General features: G+C 40.0%; 1 non-coding gene across 1 annotated transcript; it reads left to right on the top strand.

Moving 5' to 3' along the window:
• Positions 1-13,041: 13,041 nt before the first annotated feature.
• Positions 13,042-13,116, top strand: Trnas-cga (transfer RNA serine (anticodon CGA)). The gene has a single exon. It is a non-coding gene; the product is annotated as a tRNA-Ser (tRNA).
• Positions 13,117-16,336: the final 3,220 nt, after the last annotated feature.

Here is a 16,336-nt window from a genome sequence, read left to right as displayed (position 1 = left end):
AAGCCACAGCCTCGCCTGTGGTTCACTGCTTCATCCAGATCGGAGTGTAGTCCTCGAAGCTGTTATTTAAATTTTAGAAACAGATGAAAATCCGGAGCGTATGGAAGATGATTAATGACAGTTAACACCAAGTGTCTGACTGTTTGTAACACTAACGTGCCATCCATTATGCCTTTTAGCCGGATAGAATCGTTCTTCGGCCTCTAGCAATTTGTTACCTTTTATTCTGCCAGTGACATAACCCGGTTTTTCTCTTGTTTTCCGTTCAAGGCCGCTCACTTTACTTTGAATTTGGGAAGCGTTCTGTTCACACTTTTTTTCGCATGTTGTCACCTGTTTACTCAGTTCGGTTTCTAAGTAATTCAACCTCTGTCTCAACTGAAAAATTTCGGTTTTACATTTGTTTACTAATTCGGTTTTGAGGCCGAATACCTTTTCATGAACTTTGGTTACAACCAGAGGTTCTACAGTGGCTTGAATCTTCATTATTTCGCTATCGAATCTATCTGTGATATCATTAATCTGTCCCTGCATAGTGGCGACATTGTTATTGATAGTACCTATTTCAATTTTTAAGTCCTTGATCGCATTACTCACAACACCTACTTTTGAGTCTACTTTTTCGATCTGTTAACTGATTTTAAGATCTTTTGTTTTAATTTGGTTGTTAATATTACTACCTTTTTGCTGAAATCTGCGCAGACTACATTTTCAACAAATCATTCATGCTCGGTGGTTTTTCGCTATCTTGTTCCAAGGTGTCCTCATACTCAGATTCTACTTTTAGTGTTTCGCTCGGCTCACTTTCGACATTAGGTGAACTGTATATATCCACCGAGTCGTTAACATAACCACTATCTTCAATCGTGTCGTCGTTCATACCTTGTTTTATTTGCAACGAGCTCATCATCTCAATCTGATCGTTGACGTGCGTATGGTACTCAACGTAAGCCTGTTGACGTCCCGTGACGTCATCTGTGCTCTCGTGTAGTGAACTACTGCCAACTAGTACACTAGGAACTTTTTTGTTTCGCTCGCTCTGACCTAGTGTCGTCTTTGTATCCATTTTAATTTCGTTAACACTTCATATTCTATCTTTTAAACACCTGCAAAGCTTTCTGTTAATTATTTTGTCCGATCTATTGTAAGCTCGCGCCGCTGGGCATTCAATGCTAGTCTTACAGTTATTTTACCCCCAACATTTATGTTACAATCTGTATTTTAGTGAGTAAAAATGACGAATGTCCTGTTAGGCGGCACCACATATAATTCTAACGTGCTGTGAAACACGCTAATGTTACCCTTTGAGAGGATTTCGAAGTTCGACCGCGCGTCTGTCTAATGGACAACGGTATCGGAGTATAATTTCGAATTTGGTGAAATTAACAGAAGAGCCAAACTGGCTTTAATCTTGGGAGTTAACGAAAGTGGTAAAATAAAAATGAATGAAAAAATGAACGGTCGCCAGCCCAATTAGGCAAATTAATTTGGAAATACGTATTTCAGAAAATTGGTCATTAGTTATTGAAGTTACATTTGTTGAGATTTCCCTTTGAATAGCAAACAGGATATAAACTGACACAGTGCATACTGTATATTGTGTGTAGCAGCAGTTACCAATAACACACATACCACTAAATTATGGGGAGCAAATTTGCACCGAGCTCTTAATAATGACAGCCACACTCAAGAGCATTACTTAATCAAATACTGAAGCATCACTGCACGAAGTACAGAACGAATTTTGGACATGAGAGGCTTATATTTTCACTGACCAGAAAAACACAAATAAAGATGAATAACATCTTAAATATACTGTTTACGCTCCTCGGCATATAGCAGTTTTCCTAAGTAACAGTAACACCTCAATTTTTTATTAATAGGTGGAGAATATGATGAGGACCCATAAACTAGTATAGCTTCACTAGTCAAAGATCTTTGATTATTCCATTAGTAAAGACTTACTCTAAAAGCTAATGTTTCCTTAAATTACTTCTTAAGACAATAAAATACAACACTGGGTTTAATTAACCTCAAAAAGGAACCTTTCATGATCGGTACCAAAACTACACCATCTTTGAAAATGTGCATAATTTTACTACTAACAGTACTATCATAAGCCTGTATTAAAGATTTATATGTGCTTGAAGTTTAATCATCTGTGAAGCAGGTATTCTTTTCAATAATATTTACACAATTTTCCACTGTAATCCTACACACTATATTTTATTATAAACTAAGGACACTTAAGCAAAAGCCTATCCAACTTCACTTTTATGGTTGTAGCTTTTAAAAAACTAAGATTTTTCACTTTGCTATTAATTGAATTTTGAATATTTGTACTACCTACCTTAAGAATTTCACTTGGAGTAGTTCATTAACAAAGCATCCAAATGTTACTATTTCTTTATCTTGTACTACTCCTTTTACTCTAGACAAAAAATCACATTTAAGTGCATGAATGCGAGAATTGTTCATTTAAATCTGAGTATCTGGTTTTAGTAGCACTTACGTTAGGACCCTGCATAGGTTCGCGATCACGATTGAAACTATGGTTCCGGACACGAATTTATGTTTTAAATGATTATTATTGAAATAACACACAAATTAACTGGTCCACGCCCATATACAATGGTGGCTAACTGTAGTCACAGTTCTTGATGTGCGAATGCTCTATAAATTCTCTTCTTGGCGTCGGATTTTCGAAATATTAGAGTAATCCTATTATTCCGTGAACACCAAATAATAGCCACATCCACATCCGAGGCAAATCCCTTCCAATGCAGCTTCCAGTTGCCTCTCTTAACACCATCGAGGTGTACCATTCTAAGGCTAGCCACATACTGCATTTAGTTCACACAAATGAGATGCTCAGTTCGACAGCCAGACCCACCTTTTGCATCGCGCCATGCCACTTTCGTTGCGGAGAGACTTCTCTACGGCCTTTACATGGTACCAACACAAATACCCTAAGCATGAACCATCTTTTAACAAACATACTCTTTTTCATAAACATATTCATATTACAGTAATTTTAAATTTCAACATATTCTTTCGCTTTTCTCATATATACATTACAAAACTCGAATTTTCTTGCCCTACATCAAGGAATTTAAACAACACAGTAAACACACTTCATAAATTGCGGATACACAGTAACATAAAATAAAACTACTCGTAATCGATATAAGATGTGACGAAGCAAGCTGGGATGTTTTTACTTCCCGTCTTGTTTTGCCATCTGCCTCCGTAAAATTCATTTTTTCATTTTTGAATTCATTATCATTAACATCCGTGAGTATAACCTGCATTTCCATAAAATGGCAGGGTTGGCCATCAGTTTTAAACATCAAATCTAATTTTGTGAATAGCTTTATGTATATCTAATTGATTTTCTAATTTATTTTGACTACTTGTAACCTCCCCCTCACTTATCCACCTTAATGACAGTAAAAATTAAACCTTGTGTACCTAATGGGAATTTGGGAAAAGCAATCGTCACCGAAGTTAATCTGTCGGTAAAATTTCTCCACGCTCGGTCGGCCTCTCACCGGCGCGGCTAATGGTTTCCCTGTCTCTTCCCGGCAGATCCGCTCTCCAGATGCTGCTGGGGCGGCTTATCACGCCCTCTGGCGTTATTACTATTCTGCGAAGCCCGTATCACGCTAGTATGATACTGGTTTACGTCATTCCTGCTATTATTTGCATTGTACGGATTGTCATTACGTTCAGAACCATTATTGTTATTGCTGCCATGGTTGCGGTATGCATTATTCCCATGGTTATCGTTGTTGTGGTTGTTGTGATACCCGTTGTTGTTACCACGGCCTCTACCACTGTCGAGATTATTGCGCCAATTGTCCTCGTCCTCAGCTCTTTCCAGAAAATCATTGATTGTCCTGTAATTGCTTCCCACGTAGCGTTTTGTATCATCTGAAAGCTTCTTGTAGAGTTACCAGACAATTTCGGATCCTGTGCTGCGATACGCAAATATTCCAACTGGCTTATCCAGCCCTCACAAAACTCCTTCATCGAGCCACGCGAATTCGCATCGAAAAGCTTCGATACGACAAATTCGCGCCAAACACTTCGTTGTTTTTGCTCTGACCAGTATTCAGCCAGACACAAATTTTTAAACTCGTCGAAAGTCAGGTTCGTGATGTTGAGGTTTAAGCCCCAACGCTTGGCATCACCAGCCAACACGTCAATAACCGCATTAATTTTTCTCTCATTAGTCCATGATCTGGGTAAAACTCTTTCACAATTTTTAATGAAAGCGATCGCGTGTATACTGCCTTTTTCCAAGGGGTCGAACCGCTCCTCTTTCGTCAAAAATTCCGAACTATGTGCACAGATTGGAACATAGCTCTGTTTTTCATCAAGTATCTTTTCTAATTCCGACACCCTCGTAAATACTTGGCAAGTGGTTGTCACAAGCGTTTCCATTTCCCTCTTTTTCTCTTCGCAGTTATTAGCCTGCTTCCTCACTTTAATATCTACCTCGGATACTCAAGCCTTTAAAGTTTTCACCTTCTGCTGATCCTCTTTTTTCACTAATTGAATTTGTTCCGTCACCGTATTCTCGATGATCGGAGTAACTGCTTCTCCTACACTTTTATCGATTCTGCTAATTTCGGAGTCAAAACGAGTATTTATGCTATCAATTTCCGCCTGAACTCCTATCATTTCCTGTTTAAGATTACCGATTTCGGCGTTAATCACAACAATATCTTCTTTGATTTTGTCAACTTTTGTGTTAACAACCCCAACATTGTTGTTAACAACATTAATAGCTTTGTTCTGATTGCCTAGCTTCCTGTCAATTTTTTCTGACAGAGCTTCAATTTCTGCCGATTGAGTCTCTATCTTGCTAGACTGAGTATTGATTTCGTTATCAAAACATTCAATTTTACTTCTGTAGAGGGTTCATCTATAAATGCCCCCCCCCCCCCCCCCCCCGTCGTGAAGGGTTTCAGATTTGATTTTCACTTCCGATTCCGAAACATTTTCTAAACTTTGGAATTCCATTTCTGCTCTTTGTTGCGTTTCGGCGGTCTCATCTTTCATGCTAGCCGCCTGCCCCTGAACAATGGGTTCTGCGGTGCGCGTTTCCCACTGTTCGACCGATTGTAACGTACCCAAGTCTACCAAATTGTGGTAATCGTTGCCTTCACTCATTTTACCAATTTTCAATATAAATGCCAAATCTCAAATCTAATTAGGATTCCTACTACTACTTACTCTCGCTCACGTAACGACCTGTTGGTAACCAGTACTTTGTTGCGAGATTTGCACAATGCAAAATTCGTGTCCAGAACAACCTCAAATCCGAAGATTGTCCTGTCACCAGGTCGCCACGTGTAACCTCTCCCTCACTTATAGACCTTAATGACAGTAAAAATTAAACCGCGTGTACCTAATGGAAATTTGGGAAAAGCAATCGTCACCGAAGTTAATCTGTCGGTAAAGAGGGAGAAAAGGAAAAATGCAAATGAAACTGGTGGAAATTACTTTTGAAAAGTGGTAAAGTTAATAAAGAAAGTAAATGTGTGGTCGTTACGTTAACAATTAACTGGCATTAATTAGATATTTGAGATTTGGGGAAAATTACGGTCGCCAGTCCTATGGACATCTACTATCATAACTGAAAAAGAAAGGTTATTGCACATATATTTAGCACTAAAAGCGTGGCAACTGAAGGTTGACACATGTTGTGTGAAAACTGAATGTTTGTCAGAAGTAATAAATTTCTCTACACACTGACTTAATTTAGCAAAAGAATTAATAAAACCGGAAAATTGAAAGTTAATTTAGTGGCTGAAATTAATAGTGAACTTTGTTTCTGAAGCACTACGAAATTCAATAAAATAAGGTTAGTCTTGTGCTACCTCAACAATCACTTCAAAAGCTGCTTGAATCTACGCAATTTAGAAATAAGAGATTTAACTTTGAACTTGAATTAAATGATTCTGAACAATTAGCAAAAGCAAAATTTAGTACGTACCAAGCTGAGCTGCAGTTATGGGTAAACTAAAATATGGTAACAAAACTCGCACTCTTGATTTGTGCTTTGTTGTTGTTGTGGTCTTTAGTCCTGAGACTGGTTTGATGCAGCTCTCCATGCTACTCTATCCTGTGCAAGCTTCATCATCTCCCAGTAACTACTGCAACCTACATCCTTCTGAATCTGCTTAGTGTATTCATCTCTTGGTCTCCCTTTATGATTTTTACCCTCCACGCTGTCCTCCAATACTAAATTGGTGATCCCTTGATGCCTCAGAACATGTCCTACCAACCGATCCCTTCTTCTAGTCAAGTTGTGCCACAAATTTCTCTTCTCCCCAATCCTATTCATTACCTCCTCATGAGTTACGTGATCTCCCCATCTAATCTTCAGCATCCTTCTGTAGCACCACATTTCAAAAGCTTCTATTCTCTTCTTGTCCAAACTATTTATAGTCCATGTTTCACTTCCATACATGGCTACACTCCATACAAATACTTTCAGAAACGACTTCCTGACACTTAAATCAATAATCGATGTTAACAAATTTCTCTTCTTCAGAAACGCTTCCTTGCCATTGCCAGTCTACATTTCATATCCTCTCTACTTCGAACATCATCAGTTATTTTGCTCCCAAAATAGCAAAACTCCTTTACTACTTTAAGTGTCTCATTCCCTAATCTAATTCCCTCAGCATCACCCGACTTAATTCGACTACATTCCATTATCCTCGTTTTGCTTTTGTTGATGTTCATCTTATATCCTCCTTTCAAGACACTGTCCATTCCCTTCAACTGCTCTTCCAAGTCCTCTGCTGTCTCTCACAGAATTACAATGTCATCGGCGAACCTCAAAGTTTTTATTTCTTCTCCATGGATTTTAATACCAACTCCGAATTTTTCTTTAGTTTCCTTCACTGCTTGCTCAATATACAGATTGAATAACATTGGGGAGAGGCTACAACCCTGTCTCAGTCCCTTCCCAACCACTGCATCTCTTTCGTGTCCCTCGACTCTTATAACTGCCATCTGGTTTCTGTACAAATTGTAAATAGCCTTTCGCTCCCTGTATTTTACCCCTGCCACCTTCAGAATTTAAAAGAGAGTATTCCAGTCAACATTGTCAAAAGCTTTCTGTAAGTCTACAAATGCTAGAAACGTAGGTTTGCTTTTCCTTAATCTAGCTTCTAAGATAAGTCGTAGGGTCAGTATTGCCTCACGTGTTCCAATATTTCTACGGAATCCAAACTGATCTTCCCCAAGGTCGGCTTCTACTAGTTTTTCCATTCGTCTGTAAAGAATTCGCGTTAGTATTTTGCAGCTGTAACTTATTAAACTGATAGTTCGGTAATTTTCACATCTGTCAACACCTGCATTCCTTGGGATTGGAAATATTATATTCATCTGTCTGAGGGTATTTCGCCTGTCTCATACATCTTGCTCACCAGATGGTAGAGTTTTGTCAGGACTGGCTCTCCCAAGGCTGTCAGTAGTTCTAATGGAATGTTGTCTACTTCCGGGGCCTTGCTTCGACTCAGGTCTTTCAGTGCTCTGTCAAACTCTTCACGCAGTATCATATCTCCCATTTCATCTTCATCTACATCCTCTTCCATTTCCATAATATTGTCCTCAAATACATCGCCTTTGTATAGAACCTCTATATACTCCTTCCACCTTTCTGCTTTCCCTTCTTTGCTTAGAACTGGGTTTCCATCTGAGCTCTTGATATTCATACAAGTGGTTCTCTTTTCTCCAAAGATCTCTTTAATTTTCCTGTAGGCAGTATCTATCTTACCCCTCGTGAGACATGCCTCTACATCCTTACATTTGTCCTCTTGCCATCCCTGCTTAGCCATTTTGCACTTCCTGTCGATCTCATTTTTGAGACGTTTGTATTCCTTTTTGCCTGCTTCATTTACTGCATTTTTATATTTTCTCCTTTCATCAATTAAGTTCAATACTTCTTCTGTTACCCAAGGATTTCTAGCAGCCCTCGTTTTTTTACCTACTTTATCCTCTGCTGCCTTCACTACTTCATCCCATTCTTCTTCTACTGTATTTCCTTCCCCCATTCCTGTCAATTGTTCCCTTATGCTCTCCTTGAAACTCTGTACAACCTCTGGTTCTTTCAGTTTATCCAGGTCCCATCTCCTTAAATTCCTACCTTTTTGCAGTTTCTTCAGTTTTAATCTACAGTTCATAACCAATAGATTGTGGTCAGAGTCCACATCTGCCCCTGGAAATGTCTTACATTTTAAAACCTGGTTCCTAAATCTCTGTCTTACCATTATATAATCTATCTGATACCTTTTAGTATCTCCAGGGTTCTTCCATGTATACAACCTTCTTTTATGATTCTTGAACCAAGTGTTAGCTATCATTAAGTTGTGCTCTGTGCAAAATTCTACCAGGCGGCTTCCTCTTTCATTTCTTCCCCCAATCCATATTCACCTACTACGTTTCCTTCTCTCCCTTTTCCTACTACCGAATTCCAGTCACCCATTACTATTAAATTTTCGTCTCCCTTCACTACCTGAATAATTTCTTTTATTTCATCATACATTTCTTCAATTTCTTCGTCATCTGCGGAGCTAGTTGGCATATAAACTTGTACTACTGTAGTAGGCGTGGGCTTCGTGTGTATCTTGGCCACAATAATGCGTTCACTATGCTGTTTGCAGTAGCTTACGCGCACTCCTATTTTTTTAATCATTATTAAACCTACTCCTGCATTACCCCTATTTGAATTCGTATTTATAACCCTGTATTCGCCTGACCAAAAGTCTTGTTCCTCCTGCCACCGAACTTCACTAATTCCCACTACGTCTAACTGTAACCTATCCATTTCCCTTTTTAAATTTTCTAACCTACCTGCCCGATTAAGGGATCTGACATTCCACACTCCGATCCGAATGGGAGACTATTTTACCTCCCGAATATTTTACCGAAGAGGACGCCATCATCATTTAACTATACAGTAAAGCTGCATGCCCGCGGGAAAAATTACGGCCGTAGTTTCCCCTTGCTTTCAGCCGTTCGTAGTACCAGCACAGCAAGGCCGTTTTGGTTATGTTACAAGGCCAGATCAGTCAATCATCCAGACTGTTGCCCCTGCAACTACTGAAATGGCTGCTGCCCCTCTTCAGGAACCACACGTTTGTCTGGCCTCTCAACAGATACCCCTCCATTGTGGTTGCACCTAAGGTACGGCTATCTGCATCGCTGAGGCACGCAAGCCTCCCCACCAACGGCAAGGTCCATGGTTCACGGGGGGAATTTGTGCTTGTGTAATCTAAATATTGTAGCCAGCTATGGACACCTTAACTGAACTTTGAAATTAAAGCAGTGAAATCTAATGATATTACTTTAATGCTGGATTTTGAATTTCAACGACACTCAAGTTCATTTCGGGAAAGGAAGGGACCTGGCTTGGTAATGCAATTGGGACAATGAGCAACAAAGGTTCATGCTAAGTTGCTGTATTTTAGTGATGCTAATGGAATAGTTTGAAAATCTGAGGTCTGCTATACAGTTCTAAAACTTTACGTGCTATCAGTGTTCCTTGTTGGTTGATTGAAGGTTTGAAGTCGTTGATTGAAGAGGTGGCGACAATCACTTATTCGCGGCCGTAGCTGTTGCAGAAGCTGGATATTGGCGCGCCTTCTTCTCGACGTTCACGTGCGAACTATTAATGAGGCTTATCGAAAGTTAAACAATAATGCACTGTCCAAATCGAGTGTGTATATGGGGGGTTGTGAACAGTGAAAGTAAAAAATTGTGAAATGTAAATGCGCACCTGTCGGCTACATCATTTAAAGCTAGTACAGAAACGCAGTACGTCGATACCGAGGACAACAAACGAAGAATGATGTCGCAGTTCTCGAGTGTGCTTTGGTACTGTCGTGCATAAGAAGTCGGTGCACCATGTGCACAAGAACTCTTCTAATGCGAAACTCGATTACAGCACGCTGTTTCTCGCACACTTTCATAGTTACATTACACACCGCCATGTTACATGCTACAGTTCTGAGTCCTCTAACGGCAAATGCCGCAGATACAAAAACCGTTCAATAAGTATCACAGCACGTATTTTTCCGAAAAGAGGTTGATTTTATTCAGGACACCAATACTCGTACACCATATTATTCCCTCCTCCTTATATATAACCGTATTTTCAAATATAATCTGTGTTCAATGCGACGGTTTTACATCAGCTTATTGAGATGGCCTGTGTGCCTGCGTGGTACCACTCTACCGGTCGACGTCAGAGCCAATGTTCTGCAGCATCAGTAGCCTTCATATCATCAGTGTACTGCTTCCAGGAGAGTGCATCCTTCACACGGCCAAAAAGATGAAGTCTTGCATTGGGCGTCTAAGAACGCAAGCAGTTGGCGCCGACCTTCGAGTATCCAAACCTGTGGACGAGTGTGTCCGCACTGTTAACAGAGACAATCAGCTGAGCAGCGAGTTGTTCGACTGTGATTCGTCGATCACCTCGAATGAGGGTGTCCCTACGTTCCAAAAGCTGTGTGCGGGAAAGGGAGATCGGAAAGGTTTGCGCGACCTTTGCGGTGATGACGCCTCGTCCAACGACTCACAGTGCTTTTGTTCACCGCTATGTCTCAGTAGACATTCTGCAAGTGCCTATGAATATCTACGAGGCTCTGATTTTACGTCAAAAGAAGCTCAATGACAGTTCTCTCCTGGGAACACTTTTACGTTGAAAACGCCATTTTGAAGGCGAAGTATAATTCCGACACCTATCGGAACTTCATCAAACAATAGGAATTGAAATAGAAATGTTCCCCGATGTCCCACAACACAGCTAGCATTTTTCAACCGAAATAGGAGGAGAAAAGAAGGGCTGCAGTACTTGTTTAAGCGCCTTGTATGTGAATATGATGAAAAAGGTGTGGAATGTTAGCAACGTTTGTTTTATTTAAAAAGCTATAAGCATTTTCACATAAAAGAAATTTGAAGAATTACTGTTTAGCACTCCGTCTTCTATCCGCCGCCAACAACTTCAACAGAGCACATTTTAACAACGAAGTCATAATGGTCCTAAGTGCTACTGATGACAGTGACTAGACAGGAAGGAAAATAAATAAATACTGGACAAAAATAGCCCTAAGCGCCTTTTAAGAAAAGAAATAGCAATTTCAAAACAGATCTTTCAATTTCTATGAGAACTTTAAGTTTTACAATCACTGATTGCTTGCAAGGGCAATATGAAAGTGCAGCTGATGACCATAACGAGGCAGGAACAGTATTTTAGTCGCCGGTGTATGTAGAATGCCGTATGAAGATAGCGGTTTATACTTCTTAGTCATACAAATCATTTAAAAATATGTAAATCTTTTCTCCTTGTATAATTTTTATTTCTATTTGTTTAATAGTTATCCTTTTTGAACTACTTACTACAATATAAAAGAGCTTAACTGAAGAAACAGCACAGGTGGCAAACTAGATTCGCTGAAATCCTTGAAGATTTCGAGAGAATCACTTTCAAACTGTTTTCTCCAGTTGGTACTGTTAACATCGCTATTCTTCATAATGCTGCACAGGTTACAATTTTTCACACTGATAAACACTTGAAAGATCAGTGTGGGCGGCGATTCAGGTAAATAAACATGCGATTCAGTCCTTGAAAGACGAGTTGCCCCGGCGTGCAACTTAGGTGCAAGATCGAAACTGCGACGGTTTATTCACAACTGTTTCCGACATCTCTGGACTTCTTTAAAGTTCCTTCTGGTACTTTGCTCCCCAAACGAATGTTCCCACCATGTTATTCCACAGGCATCCTCCTCCTTCTCCATCTTTTCTTCTTTCTTAATCTTTCTTTGTTTCTTAACTTCCGCTTGTATAAAACTTTCGCTTCTTCTGCTCGTCTGGAAATGCTTTCTGAAGTTGTCTTTTCTCGATCAGTTAATCTGTTCTTCCGTTGGTACTTCTGTTCTGATGTACCTTACTTCTCATATCTCACTCTCTGCCAGTTTATTCACCAGTCTATTCACACAAGATGTGCTTTTTTAATTAATTATCCTTTTCACACTAAACGAACACAGGTGCATAAATTATTCCATGAATGCGTATACCTACTTCCGAACTCCACTACCACAAAAATTTATCAACATCCTGCAGCAAGAATTCCAAGATAAAATTCAGCCATCTGCTGACGAATTTCAGCTGCTTTCAAACGTAAAGTGAACCATTTGGAGTATTTCTCATTCGGTGAGTTTCATTTAACTCAGACATTTTAATAAGCACAAATAAATGTAAACACTAGCAGATGTCAGAGTTATGGTTCAAACGGTCCAAATGGCTCTGAGCACTATGCGACTTAACATCTATGGTCATCAGTCCCCTAGAACTTAGAACTACTTAAACCTAACTAACCTAAGGACATCACACACATCCATGCCCGAGGCAGGATTCGAACCTGCGACTGTAGCATTCGCGCGGTTCCGGACTGAGCGCCTAGAACCGCTAGACCACCCCGGCCGGCAGAGTTATGGTGTCTGCGGCTAGTCAGTAGGTGCAGATAGTCAGTACGCATGCGCAGGTCACCGAACACGGCATTGGAGCAGCGTATTTAAAACTGAGAGTTATTGAAAATAAAGACGTCTCATATTTACTAATGTGCTCCTGTGTGCTACTTTCCAACAGTAGAATACATAGTATGAAGGCTTTCACGACCGGATGACATATCTTCTGGTAAACCTTCCGGGATGTAAGGTCGTGGTCCATGAAACTCTTCAGCTCCTAACGTTTCGTCCAGAGCTGCGCTGGACATCTTCAGAGGGGTGTTTCTCCTCCACTGAGTCTTGCCGACTGTCGGCAAGACTCACCGGAGGAGAAACACCCCTCTGAAAATGTCCAGCGCAGCTCTGGACGAAACGTTAGGAGCTGAAGAGTTTCATGGACCACGACCTTACATCCCTTTACAGAAGCTCTTCTGAGAAAGAGCTTCTGTAAAGTTTGGAAGGTAGGAGACGAGGTACTGGCAGAAGTAAAGCTGTGAGTACCGGGCGTGAGTCGTGCTTCGGTAGCTCAGTTGGTAGAGCAATTGCCCGCGAAAGGCAAAGGTCCCGAGTTCGAGTCTCGGTCGGGCACACAGTTTTAATCTGCCACGAAGTTTCAATAAATAGATATTTATTATTTATTTCTGATTTACTTTTAATCATTTCTGGTAATTACAAATGAGCATCAGTGTGGTATCTGGCCCGTACTGTAGGAAATCATTTAGAGAATTTCCACAGTTCATCTTCCATCAATTGTTAAGGATATACGCGAACGGCAAGCAAAAACTACGTCTGTCATTGCGATACCCATACTTTTTCTTAGCGTCATATTCGCCGCCCTGTTTCTCCTCATTATACCTTAAATGCTTGTTCATTGGCCGACACCAAAATTTTTAATGGTTCGCACATTAAAATCCGCTCTCGGCAGAACTACTTTGGCAGCGACAGCGGTTACTGACTTTCAAACACGGCTGTCAGTCTCCCAGGCACTACAAGCTATTTTGATTGTCGAGTGAATTCTTTCAGTGGCCATCAATTTCAGGTTCCCACTATATGTAATTTTCTGTCCGTCTTTCATATGTGTTCTGCTAATGTGTCACGATAATGCTGAAGTTTTTCTACAGGGCTAAACAGGTAAATCTTCATTTCTAAGCTGGTTTAAACTGGATTAGCTGATGTGCATCTCTCCTTCATCCCATTTCTCTTCCTAGGCCGAAGTAAATCATTTGCTCTAAATCGCCTTGTTTTTTTCTATTCTTAATTTTGTTCTCTCTTGACGTATTCAGGTTGAAAACGTAGCCTTACAGTATACGTTGTCTAAAAACTGATATTTGTGGATTCATCTTGCGATATCATCGAATGAGTGTTGAAAGCTTCACCGAAACTAATAAATTAAAAAGAAAGCACTAATAACCCTCTCTTATCTTTGTAACTTTAACAAGAGCTCACAACTGATGCTTCGTGGTGTAATACTAATAACACCAAAAAAGCTTTGCTCTTTCAGACCCAATCCCCACAGTATTTAGTTTTCATTCATATTCTCGTTCAGCTGTTACTGTAGTTCTAACCTTCCATACAGATGAGCTGATTGTTTGAATCACTTATGAAGTAATTTTATGTATTCTCATTGTAAATAAAATAATAAATTCGCTTTCAATCATGATTTGTTTACTCCTTTGTAAGAAATATTAAAATAAGTTTCGTTGTACCTACGCTTTGGTGTAAAGAAAGTAAGCTCTTTGTAGAAAATATCTGACAGATATACAAAGTCGAGACTTCCACTAACTTTACAATCACTCGCTGTCGTAACGAAGCTAAAGTGGTTTTCAGCTGTGGAATTCTGTGATCGTCGCCCGGACTTATCATTACTCAGAATATAACTAAAAGCAATAAGACTGCGTAATATAAACCGCTGAGGGTAGCTCTTGGTGAAAGGTCGTTAATGTCCTACTCGAAAGACCTGGTTTTATTTCTTAGTGCTGCAGCAGTCTTCTTTTGGAAAACTTTTTATTTATCAAGATCGCAAGGAAGTATATATCTATTACTAGTTTCAGCCAGTTAAATGGCAAACTTCATATCACATAACAAAAAAGAGTGTCTATGTCGGTTATTAAAGCGAGATACTTTTTCACAATTATAGCATATGCATATTGTAACTACGACTGGCGGAAGTAAAGCTGTGAGTACGGGGCATGAGTCGTGCTTGGGTAGCTCAGTTGGTAGAGCACTTTCTCGGGAAAGGCAAATGACCCGAGTTCGAGTCTCGGTCCGGCACACAGTTTTAATCTGCCAGGAAGTTTCATATCAGCGCACACTCCGCTGCAGAGTGAAAATCTCATTCTACGACTTTTACGTTTGGAGTTTCAAACATGATCGTGAAAAAACTTCTCATTTCAATAACCGATGTAGACCCTACCTACTGTTATGTGACCTATGGCCATTTATCTGGTTGAACGAGTGCTCGTAGTATCCTTACTTGCGATGTTGGCAAATAAAAAGTTTCCGGAAATAAAGCTGTAACACTACATTTAAAGATGGCTTCCTGCAACACTGTCGATCATAGTTAATAAAATGCTCCGGTATATTAAGCCGTGCTAGACTGGACAATTTCAGATCATGGACGACGTCAGGCAATTATGAAATATTTGTATATCGAAATTTATATTATTTTAATATTCTGCTTTGCAATTATTCTCCCCATACTCCTCATCTTTATGGATTCTTTGCGTTCTCTTTAGCACCCAATCATTAATTCAGTGAAAGTTATAGCTGGTAGTGGTTCAAAATATTATTCATTTCGTTATTACTTCAGGAAACATTATGCAGTGTAAAAATAACAGGCTTCACTGTTGTTTCAATTGAAGGTGGATCTAAATTAACTTACTTGACCAGTTAAATAAAAGGTTTGCGTTGACCTTGCAAATGTGAACTGGTTCTCATTACGTCCGATGGTTAATAAATCGTATGACCTAATTAAACAGAAGCATAATGTTGTCCAAATTAATTAATCATTCCAGTATTTAAAGCAACGAAAATCTGAAGGTGCAGCGTTTACTAGCACAATTTGACTACCTTGAATACTGAACCTAGCGCATCCTCCTCCCGTAGTAATTCACTGATTTAGGCAGATGAGTTACTGTTTACACCCTTACAGTATTTTCTGTAGTAATATTCGACAGCCGTAACAGTCATGGTTCGTGTTAGGTCTAAAACAAGACTGTACTAAAGGTATTAGATAAAGGATTATGTTCATTTAAGCGTTGTCACCGTTACAATTACCATCGCTCGACTGTGGTAAGAAGCGTTCATCTTTGGTAACATATTTCAGCTCCTCTAGATGATAGTAGACGTTTCTACAGCCGGCCTCTTTATAACTAACGTTAAATTTCAATACCTTTTTTACGGTTACCAGGAGTTTTAACGAAAAATATTTGTGTGTCAATAAAAGCACTTACACAGTTTTCACTCCTTGCTTAGAAAGAAATTAAATACACTCCTGGAAATGGAAAAAAGAACACATTGACACCGGTGTGTCAGACCCACCATACTTGCTCCGGACACTGCGAGAGGGCTGTACAAGCAATGATCACACGCACGGCACAGCGGACACACCAGGAACCGCGGTGTTGGCCGTCGAATGGCGCTAGCTGCGCAGCATTTGTGCACCGCCGCCGTCAGTGTCAGCCAGTTTGCCGTGGCATACGGAGCTCCATCGCAGTCTTTAACACTGGTAGCATGCCGCGACAGCGTGGACGTGAACCGTATGTGCAGTTGACGGACTTTGAGCGAGGGCGTATAGTGGGCATGCGGGA

Source organism: Schistocerca serialis, chromosome 4 (genome assembly GCF_023864345.2).
Source record: "Schistocerca serialis cubense isolate TAMUIC-IGC-003099 chromosome 4, iqSchSeri2.2, whole genome shotgun sequence".
Classification (NCBI taxonomy): Eukaryota; Metazoa; Arthropoda; class Insecta; order Orthoptera; family Acrididae; genus Schistocerca; species Schistocerca serialis.
The sequence above is the reverse complement of the archived record's forward strand: the minus strand, read 5'-3'. Positions and strand labels throughout refer to the sequence as shown.